The 14,926-nt window shown below is 48.6% G+C and overlaps 1 protein-coding gene across 6 annotated transcripts in view; it reads right to left on the bottom strand.

The window, feature by feature from the left end:
* Positions 1-14,926, bottom strand: part of sema6cb (semaphorin 6Cb) — a 118,879-nt gene that overhangs the window by 39,560 nt on the left and 64,393 nt on the right. The gene's annotated exons all lie outside the window — the stretch shown is intronic.

The raw sequence follows: 14,926 nt of genomic DNA, 5'->3' as shown, positions 1-14,926 counted from the left end.
CTCTTTTCAGTCGTTTGAGACTTAATGTGACAGACGGCAGCCGCAGTAAAACGCATCACTTTTCACCGTGATGCCCCCGTGAAAATCGATCGCAGGCTGGAGTGCGATAAGCTCCTGTAGGGACCGGTTGATGAGGCGGCATTAACTGACAAGATGATTTCATTTCAACCCCGCTGACTGGCACGGCGACAGGGAGAGCTCGGCGGTACAGAGCACAGCCTGAGCACAAGGTACTGCGGGACTCCCACAAAAAGAAAAAATACTAAAGCAACAATGTGGATACAGATGCAAATTCAAGGTCTTTGGTTCCAACAGAACCACATGATTCTAACTTCTTGGACATGTGGGCGTCTCCCCCTGCGTCTCTGGTCCCCGGTCTACTGATGCCTTTTGCGTGACACTTAATTAAACAGAGCGGGCGATTTAATGCTCCCATATCTGCGTCCACCGGTTCCCAGGAGACTGCGCATCGAGAGAGTGCATTTAGCCTTCTCGTCCATGTGTGTAACAGTCTTGAAAGAGGCCACTTCCAAGTAGCCAGCGCCGCTAATTACATTGAGAGAGATCTGGCATGCGTCTTGGCGTCGCCGCTGTAAACAGGAATTTAAACCCATGAGCGTGGATATCACCCCCCACCCCACTGTCGACAGAGGGGCCTCTGTGTCGAAGCTCGAGATCCGTCGCTTTTGATCTCGAGAGAGTGGAGGTCAGGACCACGGGGATCGCTTCCTTTGTAAACACAGGCCCTGGCCGTTGGAGAAGCGAAGGCGTAAAATGTATTCAGTCCCCCCTTAAAAAGAAATCCATGACCGAAATGACAAGGAATAGCACTCACTGTACATGTTACACAACCGCTCGGAGCTCTGGTTAGAGCTGGATTCCCATAATAGGCTAAAATATAAAGATTTTCCGTGGTTTTCATGCGGTTCTGGACCGTTCCTAAGCCTTTTCCGACGCACTCCACTCTCCACCGGTCGTCGTATAAGGGGTAGTGGCGGTGGGCTTTTGAAGCGCGACACTGCAAAACCAATTCCGAGGAGCAGGGACGTTTCTCAGAGGTGGGTGAAGTGTTTTCCGGGCATCGTGCGGTTTGCATTACCCCACTACCGGGCTTTAATGCGTCAATATAGTGGAATGGACCCACATTCTTTCTTCGTTTGTGTAGAAAAACTGACAAAGTTCCTGTTTTTGCTTGTGAACAGCCAATGAATCTTAAGGGTAACTTCATACGAAGCTAAATCACATACTTTTTGCATTTGCTGGGCTCCATTCTGTGGTGTTTGTGCCTGCTCCCTTTGGTGCTTGTGCTGCTGCCCCCCCAATTCCCCAAAGCACTTCTAAGCTCTATGCTAAATACTGGCACTGGGGAAGGGGAAGAATAGAGGGAAATGTGGCAGGAAGGGTCCCAGGTCTGTCATTCTGGGTCAATGCCCCTTTCTGTTCACGGACAGGCAGCCTTGCTCTCAGGCAATCCCCCCGTCCCCCCAGGCTCACAGATCTACTGACAGCCTGCCCCTCTCTGTGGCCGACGCCGATTGACTATTCTCCATCAGACCCAGCCATCCCCCCCTCTCATCTTCCATCCCGCGGGGGAAAGCAAGGAGAGAGCAAACAGAAAGTTAAAACGACTGTGGCGGTCAATAGTGGGATTTACCCGGCGCATACTGATTCCCTTCAATTAGGGTGGAAAAAGAAAAAAAGAGACAGAGAGAAAGAAGCGCGCGTGTGTGTGTGTGTGTGTGTGTGTGTGTGTGTGTGTGTGTTTCTGTGCGATGGGAGCGGCTGGTTAAAATGCACAACTCGCATCTCGCTTTATTCGCTCTTCTATGGATCATTAGAAAAGAGGGCCAAATCCCATGTCTTTGGCCACACGCACTTCCCCTCGCGCTCTCTCTCTCTCGTTCACTCTCTCTCTGTCGGTCTTTTCTTCTCTGCGTCTGTTGTTATCTGACAGCTGTCAACCCCGCCACAAACCGAGGGTCACGCTGGCTCCGTCAGGGAACTGTCAAGTGAAACGGGAAGGAGAAGTCGAGTGCTCCTTAGCCGCGCGTCACGACGCGAGGGGGCAGCCAGAGGTTCGGCAGGTCTGGGCATCCATCAGCAGCCTCCCACCGCGTCCCGTTCCCTTTCAGTCGGTTCTGCTTCACTTCAAGAAACATATCGCTTTCTAGAGGCAGTTCAGAAAAGAGCAACCAGACTCATTCCAGGTCTGAAGGGAATGTCCTACTGAGAGACTGAGGAACTGAACCTTTTCACCCTGGAACAGAGGAGACTACGTGGGGACTTGATTCAAGTCTTCAAAATCATGAAAGGCATCGACCACATCAAACCAGAGGAGCTTTTCCAGATCAGCAGGGACACACGCACCCGGGGACACAAATGGAAATTGGGCTTCAAGGCATTCAAGACAGAAAACAGGAGACACTTCTTCACACAGAGAGGCGTCACAATCTGAACAAACTCCCCAGCGATGTGGCTGAAGCTGAAAGTTTGGGAACATTTGAAAATACTGGATAGGATCCTTGGATCACTTAGATAGTAATGGACACCAAACGAGCATGATGGGTCGAATGGCCTCCTCTCGTTTGGACACCTTATGTGCTAGCCCTTACGGTAAATACCAGCATAAACCATGCATGGGTTAATCTCATGGTTGGATCACCACACTGTGATCGGACGTCTGAGAACAATCGGAGAAGTACTGTTTTGCCGTTTGATACCATCGACACTATTATCTGGTGAGTTGGGGCACCGTCATTTGTCCAGACGGATGCTTTCCAAATTCTGGCGATCGGTGGGAATCTGGAGTCGCTGTTAACACCAGATTATATTGCCTCCTGCGCAGAGAGGAAGCTTTTACCAAACACCATAAATAAGCTAGTGCCAAATCTCTTGCGTTCATACCTTGAGTAGAATGTGTGTGTGTGATAGGGACGTATGGATACATGTAAAGAGCTGGAGAGAAGTGTGTGTGTGTGTGTGTCCATCATTTATATATGTATTTATTTAATCTACTCAGTATAATACTCTGCCACCACTACTACACTTCTCTACCCCTGACAGCTCAACAATGGGAATAGAAAAGTCTCCAGTCCCACACTTAATAGAATACAATATTGGGGCCCTGTCATTATTTTCCTTTGCCGGAGTCCCCTGGGGACGGCGAGTGCCGCAAGATGAGAATGATATATCCCACCCCCACTCTCTCTCCGACACACACACACACACTCGCCCTCCTGCTGGGGGAGAGAGAGAGAGAGAGACCAAACAATAAGGCTGTCTCTGCTCATCTCGCAATGGATCGCTCATAAACCTACGATATGTCTTTATTAATGTCTCCCAGACTCCTGTGGGGCTTTTATTAAAATCTGTGGCACAGAGGGGCGGCGGGCAGCGCTGGCACGGGAAGGACAGGCGTCCGCTGATGGTTAAACTCACACCGATAGTCTCAGGGGGAGGCCACAGACTCCCGAAGGCGGCCTTTAAATCGAATTTGGGAGATTGGCACTGACCCTCCCCGGCGTCTTTTGCTCGCCTCACTCTCCGGCTGTTCAGCGGCTCTGGTTCTCCTTCCCCACTAGGATTAAAGTAGAGCTTCGGTAGGTCTCTCTCTCGACGTTTCCAATCGGAGGGATTTGCCGCGCTCACAAGCCGGTGCCGCGGTCGCCACCAACAACACCGTGCAACGAAGTGCGGCCAGGGTGAGCCCTTTAGTGTCGTGCAGGATGGGCCCCTGGTTTCGAGCGTGACATTAACTGGCTTCCCCCGGCTGCACTTCCTTGCACGATGTCATCGTTGGCGACCGCAGCACCAGTTCATGAGCGCGGTAAATCGGAAACGGCAAAAGAAATACCGAAGCCAGGAGATATGGCAGAGAGGTGGGGACGGAGGCCACAAACAGTCCAAGCAGCCCAATCTAAAATTATAGTAAAAAAATATCCAAACCGTACACTACTGAGAGGTCTGTCATACATGCTTTGATACAAATATATTATATATATAATTATTTGCTAGTGCTGCAGTAGAGAGCAGGGGGATTGTATTCTAACCAGACAAAAGGACAGGACAGGAAAATTGTATCCAAGCTGGGCCGCGCAGCTGGTTTTACAGTCTCACCGTGCGTGCATACTTCATGTGAATTACAGGGCATTCAATTACTGGACAGAAAAGCCTCTGTGAGTCTGAGACGAGATTGTGAGAGAGAGAGAGAGAGAGAGAGACTTGAGAGAAGAGCAGGTCTAAAAGGTAAATCACAAAAGGACAGACCGACTGACTGCACAGTGACTACACAGCTGAAAGACAGGTCTCTTTGATTGCTTAAGATCCTTTCAGGAATGTTTCTCCATGGGTCATTAATAATCCTCCTTTTCTCTATGCCTCTCTCTCTCTCTGTGTATTCTGCGTACGAGGCAAAAACAAACACATGACATCCCTGACTAGTCACACGCTCTTCTCTTCCTGTTGTTGTTATCGTCCACGAACGCAAGTCGGGCCGCTCTGAAATGCTAAACAGGCTTGTCAGTTCTGTCACCCTGTCGTGTATCCGAGTTTACGTGTGCGTTTTATTTTATGTGCTATAGAATGAGACTTTGAAGTTCAACACACACGCAATGCAACTACACCACACAACAAATGGGACAAACGTCGTTCGGCGACCATTTAGTTAGATCACAGGTAAAAAGCTATGCTGCATGTTTTCAGATCACGGTACAATGACGTTCAGTACATACGGCCAACACCGATGGACTTTTAGCCAGGGCCTGTACACCAATCAAGCTATCAAATCCACTTTTGGTTTTATTTCGAGGTGGTCCACAGTCCCAAAGCGCTGCACACTGACTCTACCAAGGAGGTCCGGCACTACGAAGACATTCCCTTAAGTGTCCTAACAATTTCTACGTGTCGAGAGGTTTCGTGTGCGCCTCTTCGGCCTCAGACTGCACTTCAGGTAACAATTAAGATGTTTAATGCAAATACACCGTCCTCCCCCAGGTCCCTGATGTTTATCCACCCTCCCCAACCCCCTGATGGCACACCGACTCTGTTGTGCGTACGGTTTTACTCCAGACCTCTCGCATGTCGCAAGAAAACAGCCGCCTCCTTTGTGCTTGCCCACGGCGGCCCCCCCAAGGGAGAGGCGAGCAGGTGGGTGGGGGGCACTGCAAAAGACATTACATTCCCAGCAGGAGGGATCTTATTAAGGCTGAGGTTTCATGCACAGCCCGGCCAGCTTCTACCTGGCTTTTGGCTTGACCTCCTGGTTTTCCAATAACCGCTGTGAAGACAGTTCCCCAATAAAACTCTCTCTGACTCTTTTCTACTTTTTTTCCTATATTGTGTTTTCAGTTTTTGTTATTTTAGTTTATTTAGTTTACACTTGAGTCACACAAACTCGAGTCACAAATGCCATCACACACACGGACAGGACCGGGGGTACCCACAGGGGCTGGGCAGCAAATAAGTTTCGGTTCTGGTGCCGTAACCGCATTTAATGAGGAACTACAGATGCAAAGCCAATTTCGAACCGTAGCGATCCTCTCTCGGTGACAGGGCCACCATGCCTAACGGGGGGGCAAGCCGACTGCTCTCTCTGCAATTCCCTCCAAGATTAAACACTTTATCATGTGCTGTCGGCTCCTATAAGGCTTATACACACGTGTGCGCAGACGCACACACTTGCTTCAGATCTTGATATATGCTTGCTAGTTATTGGCAGATGCAATTTCTTTCGATCCAACACCAAGCACCAAATCAAAGGCACCACTAACACCTCAGGATGTGGCCTTCTTACACAGGATGCCCCATGTTTATACCACATTCGGGGTGCAGGTGTGGCCTCGACGACAGAATAGAATGAGTGCCTTCCCAATATACAATCCTCACAGGAAGTGGGACGAGTACACAAGTATGCACCAACTACAGCAGCACCGACAATGAAACATTTCTGAAGGGGAGCACTGTGGATTTTCTTTGATGGTGGTGCGACAGGGTTAATCTGCCTTTTCTGTAGAAGGGGAGGGAAGGGCAGTGGCAGGAATGCCATTAAGCAGCTGGAATACAGAAGTAAACACGGCAAGATAGGGAATAATCCCCGGGCTGGGTCATTTAACTGTGGCGCAGGAGTGAGTGTGATGATAGATTGACGGGACCGAGCGGCCGTACGGTCTATTAATCACCGCACACTTCTACGGCGACACCTCGACAAAGGCCAGAGCTTGCGGGGGCATGTAAATAGAAACGGAGGAAGAAAAAAACCCACAGAAAAACACAAGACTTCATCTGATCATCTCGAAGAGAAAAAACTAACAAAAAAATAAACACTCCTCCCACGACAAAACCTGCTGTAACGAAAGTCACAGTTGTGAAGGCACTTTTGTTAACCCGCTCTTGACAGGGCTAGACAGGCTTTTAAATGTTGCAATCTACACTGATTTACACTGGATTTGAAATTGCCGTCGTACTGGAAAACACCGATCAATGAGTGCGTCTCCCCAAGTAAGACGCTGGCAAAATCCAGCATGCGATTTCTTCACGATGAGGAAATTGTGAGACATTCACTGTGCCGGGTTTAAAAGCCCCCACCGGCGATTGGAAGCTTTTATTTGAATAGACGCATCTCTCTTGGAACTAGGACTGTTTCAATGCCAAGAGAGAGGAGTTCAAGTTTCCATCAGGGAAGAAACACCGATTCCCTCTCTCTCATGCTTTGAAACGTGGAGACGGGCGTATTTCGGCGTACAGGCACGATCAAACGCACCGATCGTCACAACGCGGACGACACTCGAGATGTTTGATTCTCACCGACAGATGTCTCCTGTCCACGGCTGCTGATATTAAAGACACTGCAGCCTGCCAGCTTGGGGGTGAGGGGGAGATTAAAAAGAAACAAGACAAAAGAGAGAACAGAAACGAGACACCGGAGCTTCCCCGGGCTACACGAGGAGAGGGAGAAACGAGAGGGAGAGAGAGGGCCACTTCAGTGCGCATCAGACTCCAGCCCCGCACTTTAAACACATTTGTACGAGAAACATAAAGGCGAAAAGGAAAAAAACCCGAGCCATCCATAACTGCCAGATCGAGGCGAAGCCGGGCTGTTAAGCCTTCTTGGAGATGTCATTAAGTGTGAGCGCTTGATAAATGCACTGCGCTCGGCGAATTTGAAATTCTCATTAGTCTGCGTGCCGGGGAAAGCGTGTAGCCATTACTCTTGTGTGGCTGACACGGTGACTGAGGGGAACGGGGGCGGGGGCGGCGGTGGAGTGGATGGCGGGTGTGGGAGGGCGGTTTTGGGGGCCGGGAGGTGGGATCTCGAACGCCTTGCTTAACCGTGTGCCGTTACAGGTGCAGAAAAGCAGGGGGCTGAGAGAGAGAAGCCATTTGTGCTGCAGGACTTGACAACCTGATTAGATCAACAGGTTTCTTATATATGTGTGTGTGTGTTCATGTGAAAAATGTACGTCTCCTAAGTCTCCTACACATGTAAGTACCAGCCTCCTCGGGGGGGCTGTATCTCTACATCATCTCGAGCATCAGGTCCTGGATAAATACACTGTAAATCTGTGCCGTTAAGCTGTCTGGCGAAGTTAAGGCAGGGAGGCAGCCCTCGATGCCGTACTGGAATCTGACAGCAACGGCTTTTCAAGGGTATGGATAACGGGACCCAGGGGGAGATGCGTGATTGGCCGAGCACTGCAAAGGGCGGGGTGTGGGCGGCCCTAAGTGGCGGCCATTTTGCCAAACTACCCACTCTCACATCTGCAAGTTCAGTGTGTCATGGCTGTCCCACCTACAGCCGACTCTCTGATTGGGACAGGTAGGCTGTAGGCATCCTGGGTAGGAGCATGTTATGTATACAGGGTCACAGCTGTGCACCCTTTTCGAACAGAGCTATGATGTATGACCTATACGCTGTGACTGGATTTGCTCGGTCTGTGCTTAGTTGCGGTGTCTCTGCCAATCAGATCAGGGATTGTATTCCACCCAGAAGATCCAGGTGCTATCTGATTGGTGCCATTTGATCCCCCGCCTTGACCAAGCAATGACCTTTGATCTATGTTGTCATCCAGGTCCCCGTTTGTTCTGGGGGGGGGGGGGTTGCTGGAGAGTCTGCTACACACAGAAGGACGCATCTGTGAAGACGCCGAACCGGAATCAAAGTAAATAGCGGAGAAATGTCCCGCGCTGAGCAAAATGCCGTGAAATAGGTTTCCTTTTTGGGGTGGGGGGTTCTAAGGTTGCTAGCATTTCCTCCATGAAGTTAGGCAGGTGATTGACCATCAAAGCCCGGACTGGCTCCCTTCAGGGTCAACAGCACACACACAGCTCAAAAAAACGAAATAAAAACCATCTCAAAATGCAGGGTGATGGGGCTGTAATGAGGCAGCATTGGAGGTTGACACGCTCCTTGACTGGGTAGGTCTGTATACATCAAACTACCAGGACTAAACACCCCCCCCCCACCCCCAGCTGCTGCCGTCGAGGTTTTGCACGGTCCAGTTAGGACAGGCGTTATTCCAGCCACTCGGGTGTAAAATCACTGTCTGCGCCGAGATTGGATGAAAAGAAACATTTTGACAGAGGTATACAAAATGTATATGCAAGGGAGAGGGAGAGATTGTCAGTTTTCCACAAAATTCATACATTTTATGCTCCGTCTTGTGGTGTTTTGTGCGCATTAGTGCCACATCAAAACACACACTGGTCTTAATTATCGAGTGGACACCCCCCTCCCCCACAGATCACAATCGGAGCAAAGCAACATGGTCATGAGAGTGGACGAGCCCCCAAACGCCCTAAAGCTGCTTTTAAACTAAGACAAGGATGGATTGAAGCAATTCGAATAAAAACAACGCTCCCAGGCCAGGACTGGGACTTGCCAACCTCACAAAAATAAGAAATAAAAGCCCCCAAGCGCGGTGACTCATCCTGAGCTGGGATCACACCCTGCGCCTTTGGATTGGATGAGAATAAAAACTCTCTAGCCAGAACATAAGGTGACAACCTTGGACCGATTAAGCTCAGGTTTTAAGTGGTTAATTGCAGAAATTACATCACTTAACTGAACAGGTTTAACATCCGTTTTACGTGGCGTATGATCTAAAGAGACCCATTAAAACTGTCTGGACTGAACGTCGCCCTTGCTCTCGGAGATGCTTAGGGGTAACTTAGGGAGGAAGGGAGAGAGAGAGAATCATCTTGACCTCACAACGTTCCACTTTACCGAGAGCAGCGATTACGGCAGGGAGCTTTATCAGTTCCAAGGCAAATTGCGGCTCGGATTCAAATAGGCTATATATAAAATTAAATAAATAAGAAAGCAGTGGAGGAGGCGGCAGCGTAATCTAGCAGCAGGGGCGAATAAGACAAAATCAAAACAAAATTAGCCATCGGGAAATGAAGCCACTCCGTATCGCATCTGAATACCAACCAGAGAACGTGGGACGGGTGAACTAGGAGAGAGCGGGTCTCTCTTTCCCTGTGCAAAACACGAAGGAGGGAAAAAAGATTGACTTTTTAATGTGGGCTGCTAAAGCGGTTTAAAAACCCCAAGCAAAGAAACCGATCATATCATCCTAATCAGAAAACTAATCTAGACGTTATATACGTTCGGCACATATATATATTTAAAAAAAGCCATCGGAATTGAAATGAAATCCAATCTAGTCAGGATTAATTTCCTCTCACAATGGGAGATAGCATTTCTATATACACACACAGACACAGAGAGAGAGAGTGAGGCAGACAGACAACATACCTACACCAAATTTCAACAAAATCTGCTTCTGTTCAAGCCTAAAAGAGATTTGTTTGTTTGCGTTTGGCGCCATTTCGATGCAGATCTTTTCTGTTGACAATCACAATCTTAGTAGGTCTTCCCCTCAAGCCAATACAAAGCCCTAATTGTGTTGTAAACCGTGTGTGTGTATTCATAAACCATGTCATTTTAAGCGCCGTTCTCCTGTAACAAACGCACAATGATACACACGCCCTGACTGCAAACTCTGCTGGGACTGTCAATAACAACGCTTTGTTGTGGGTCGAATGCTCGAGACCCAGTTGTGTGGTTCACTCGACATACTTTCCCCTCACTGGTTATTTAAAGTATTCACGCCTCTGTCACACAACCACCACAGCTAGCATTCCCGAATAACTCCGGGGCGGACGAGACCATTAAGTGGCAGCGGGATCATATCAACGTTGGGCACTTCGCGGATGAAGGGGATTGTGTTTGTGTCCCTGGCTTCAACGCCAGCTTGTCGAGGAACATCAAAGCTAGCGTTTTTGCCAAAGTGTAAAAAATAAATCAAATTAATAAATCCACATGCCCTTTCTCCTGTCTAGAGGATGTTAAAATGGTGTATTTGTTTAAAAAATTAAATAAAGAACAAAAATCAAGGGATGCTCACATCCTTGTGAAAGAAAACCAAAGGAGGCTGCAAGTCTTAGGGGGCCAAGGTCGCAGAGGGGTCGGCGGGGTTAGGAGAATTAGAAGATGGATGAATAAAGAATGAGAGAAAGAAAAAAATCAATTCATATTTAAGACGGAAAGCAGAAAGCAAGATGAACGCTTGAAACCGAAGCGACAGCAGAGTGATCTGGCACAAAGAGGGAGAACAAATATATATATATTGATTGCACGAAGAAAAAGAAAGGAAAAAGCGAATGAGAACAGTAGGTAGAGTAGAGGATGCCTGTATAGCTGCCGTGCCCCCCAGCTCCCCAAGGGCCTGACAAAATCCTGGTCCCGTTTGCTGTCGTTTAAAGGGACATTGACAGCTCGGGCCCCCTTCAGAAGCCTGCCTGCCACTCTCCCCGGGCCCTGCCGTCGCTCTCCATGGCAGGAGACGTGCAATCTTTCATTTCCCATACAAAGCAGCTGTCGTGGAGAGACAGAGAGAGAGAGGGAGGGGGAAAGAAATACACCAAACAAAAAAAAAATCCAAAGTTATCTACACCCTCCCACCTTGTCAAGCTCTCCGTTTTATTCTCGTTCTCCTCCCGACGCTGCCAAAATGAGAAAGTCACCAGAGGAGGGAGGAGGGCTTTTTCGTAAAAACAGGGGAGCTGTCACTACGTGGGGGGATGTTACAGCTCACCTAGAGTGCGGCTGTGGCTGACGCTTGGCGAGGAGGTAATTAAGGAGAGCGCCGAGGCCAGGGAAGCGGTGACAAGGCGCTGTCAGCAAGCGCTGCGCCAAAACGGCAGGGATTCGAGAGAGGAAGCAGATTTCTTTTCCCCAAGGTCTTTCCCTCCGAATGTTTCCACTTTCCAGCGGCTGTGCGATGTGCAAAGGATCGGGAAAGAGGGAAGGGTAGGACTGCTGACGCCAATCGCACTGTCTTTTCTCAAGTCAGACAAACTCTGCTATCCCAAACATGGATGTAGGTATGGTCAGCTCACCCCTCCTCTCTCTCATACAACTTCCAGGTCAGGTATACTTCCACGCTGACGAGATGTGCCTGCCCAGGCGACTTAGGCAACCTCGGGCGGGCCTTGAATGTCCCATTAGGGAAACTGGGAGTCGAGCAACCCACTTCTGGATCTAAGCCGCGATCTCAGTAGAGAAAGGAGAAGGTCTGTGGTCGTTTAGTCTAACGAGGGATGAACTGAATATTTCAGGAATCTCTAAAATTCTTGGGGTCCAACACAAAAGGTTTGGAGGTTTGTGTACCAAAGAGCTGAAAACGGAGAGATCTGGACAGATGGAATAAAAAATAAATAAATAAACAAACAAACACATGCATAAATAATAGAAGATTTTTCAGATCATTTCTTGTAAACGGGTGGAATTAAAAACAAATAAACAAATCCAAACTGAGGGCTAACGATCAATTAACGTCCCCCGCCGCCGTGCTGCAACGGTTCACCTCGCAAGCGTGCCAGGTAGCGCCATCTGGCTCTCGCCTGGTTTGAGAGCACCTTGAAACCGCAGAGAAATGCTCAGCGCCTGGAGAAGTTCTGACAAAGGCTGCTGCAAGTGGTTGTAAAAAAAAAAAACCTGCCAAAACCGTTGGATCAATTTATCTGCCTTGAAAAACAACTCCGCTCCCCTCCCCCCCACCCTCCGAGCGTGCCAGCAGGGTCAGTTCAAAACGCCATGAAAAAGAACTGGATATTAGCCTGGTTTTGTTGGAAAGAGTCCCAGAAATCCCTCCAAGCTACTCCACGTTCATTTTTCAGATGCAGAGATACTGCCGCAATAAAAGAACTGCCGTGAATGTCAAAACCTTTTCAAACATCTAACTGCTGCAGAATTTGACTTCCCACCTGTCCTGTCGCGAGGGGTCAAACGTCGGACAGTTAAATATCCTTCAGGAAAAATCAACACACGAAAAAAAACACAAAAACCTCCAGCCACGATCAGATTGAGTGTTTTGTGTACCGATATAACAGCGCACAAAAAAAAAAAAAGTCTCTGAATTGCCACCAAATGAAGTGATGCGAGGCTGACAGTTTTAGGATTGACACTGTTTCATATAGAAGGGCAAATAAATTAATAAATACATACATAAAAAAAGGTGAATTAATGGGAAGTTATCATTGTAAAGCAGGAGCTTCCATACCCCCCTGGCCAGAGCGATAACGGCTTTACAAAGGTGTCAGTGTCTGATCATGGGAAGCAATGAACTTTGGGTAATGACATGTGTATTACGGTAAATTTGGCAGTTGTAAGAGAGAGAGGGAGGGAGGGAGAGAGAGAGAGAGAGAGAGAGATGGAGAGCAAGCCTACATCAAAAAACACAGGCAGAAAAAACGAAACAAAAAAATCACATCTAATTATCGGGCTGCCAGGCAGATTGGCGGAGAGCATTGTTCGGGAGTGGAGGTGACACGTTGCATATGCCACAAATGGGAGGAATGTTTTTAACGGGCCGCTTTCTCACCTACAGCTTTGGCGTGAGGGTAACAATCGCCTATTGTCGGAGGAGTCGGAGAATGTTTCACATCCGCCAGTCTTGTGTGGTGTTTGAGTAAGGAATGCAGAGGCGACAAAATGCAGAATATTTGTCCGCAGCTCCGAAACGCCGTGGGGCATTTTTAGGAATGTGTGGCGTAGGAGATTCTGAGTGCTTTATTATCATTTGAATCATTTATTTATTTATTGGCAGACACCCTTATCCAGGGTTTTGCCGTAGAAAAAAATTACTCGCAATCTAGCCGCATATCCGCGATACGTACCGTGACACGCAAAATTACCCGGGATGGACGAAAATCTGGCAGCTGGAATGTTTCAGTGAGACGTTATACATTTGTGGAAACTAGGTGGGGGGTTGCGATGGAGAAAGACTAATTTGTAGGCCCTGCAAATCTACAAAACCCCTGGCTGCATGTATTGAGATGTTTTTTCCCCTGTGTGCCTGCTGAACCACTCTGGTCGGTGGACAATCTGGACTTTGTTTATTGTACGGCTTTGAACTTGCTTTCGCCGTACTCTGGGATTATCCTAACTGGCGCCCTTGTGTTGTATAATGCTGTCAATGCCGTATTGTTTACTGTACCGTACGGCTCCGACAGACCCCCCCATTCTAACCGACAGGTGGGCTTCTCGGCGCCCGTCCTGCAGACGAACCCACAGTCTGACAGCGCCATGTGAGAGACAGCTGTGTTTATGCCCGGCTCTCCAGGGCTGCGAGTCAGGCGGGTTTCCAAACGGATGGCCGCACCGACGTATTAAAACAGGAAATGTAAATTTGCTGACACTAAATACAACAGGGGAAAAAAAAAAAACAACAAAGATCAGGAACCAGATGTCTAAACGCTCTGCTCAACCCCACTGGCACTCCAAACGAGAAGCTCACCTGCTCTGACTCAACCACGGTTCGGTTCTGCGGTGCCACCCGTTCGTTGCCCTTACGGGTACGGCTCAGCGACACGCCAGGGACCAAAACAGCCGCCACTATTTTCAAACTTGTCTGAAGCAAGGCCTAACCATTAACACGGTTAACCCCTTGTTCTCAGAAGCGCCTCGCCAACGACTGACTGTTTCATTTCGTGTCTCATTTTCAAATAATGAGGCTTTGTGGGAATAAGACTTGCCTATTTTCAAACCTAATTAACATTTTATATTCATAGGTTTAAACTTATTCCTATTCATACATGAAAACTATTTTATATTCACGTTAAAATAAACGTTAATTGCATCGATCTGCTCCGGAGGATGGCTCATTGGGGGGGGGGTTCCTGGATGGAATAAATCCTGAGATCTTAGGAGGCTCTTAAGGAGACAATCAGATACAGCTAATGTCTTAGAAAGAACTGACCTACGATTTTTATTTTCATGCTTCCTCCCCCCGACAGAAATCAAGCTCTATAAATCTCATCCCTCATTGACGTTGCCCGGCTCTCCGTATTCGCCAGAGCGTCCTCAGTGTTCCAGCCCCCACTGGACAGACTCGTTACTTATTTAGGAGCCGTTCGCCACGGATCAATTAATCCGAGTGACGCCTCGAGGCCGAGCCGACTCCGTGAGAGGCCCCCGGCCCCTTCTCCGCTCTCCTTTTCCCGAGCACCCGGACGTCTTCGCAGCTTGCGATTTATCACGGAGTGTTTTGAACAGACGGAAAAAAAGATTTTGTCTGTCTAAATCTGGATTCCGTGACCCCGTTCGACGCACCCTCGTCGTGTCCCGCTGTGACCGGCCTGGAAAAGCCCACCGAGGGGCCACACAATAAACGTATTGGTGGATTGACACTTTGCCTTTGATTACATCACTTGACCGAATCTCCAGCCCAGGTCATATAGGGTGAGCGATCTGTGTTTTCATCCTGCTAGCCCATCCAAACCAACTCCTTTAATCGTTTTACTTTTCTTATCTGTGCGTTTGTTCTGGAGCCACTGATTGGAGACCTTTCGAAAGACCGGAGAGCTCGGGGTGGGCAGCGCCAGGGCTGATTTAGATTACAGGACCAGCTCTTGTTCTTGATTG

This window comes from Amia ocellicauda, chromosome 14 (genome assembly GCF_036373705.1).
Source record: "Amia ocellicauda isolate fAmiCal2 chromosome 14, fAmiCal2.hap1, whole genome shotgun sequence".
Classification (NCBI taxonomy): Eukaryota; Metazoa; Chordata; class Actinopteri; order Amiiformes; family Amiidae; genus Amia; species Amia ocellicauda.
The sequence above is the reverse complement of the archived record's forward strand: the minus strand, read 5'-3'. Positions and strand labels throughout refer to the sequence as shown.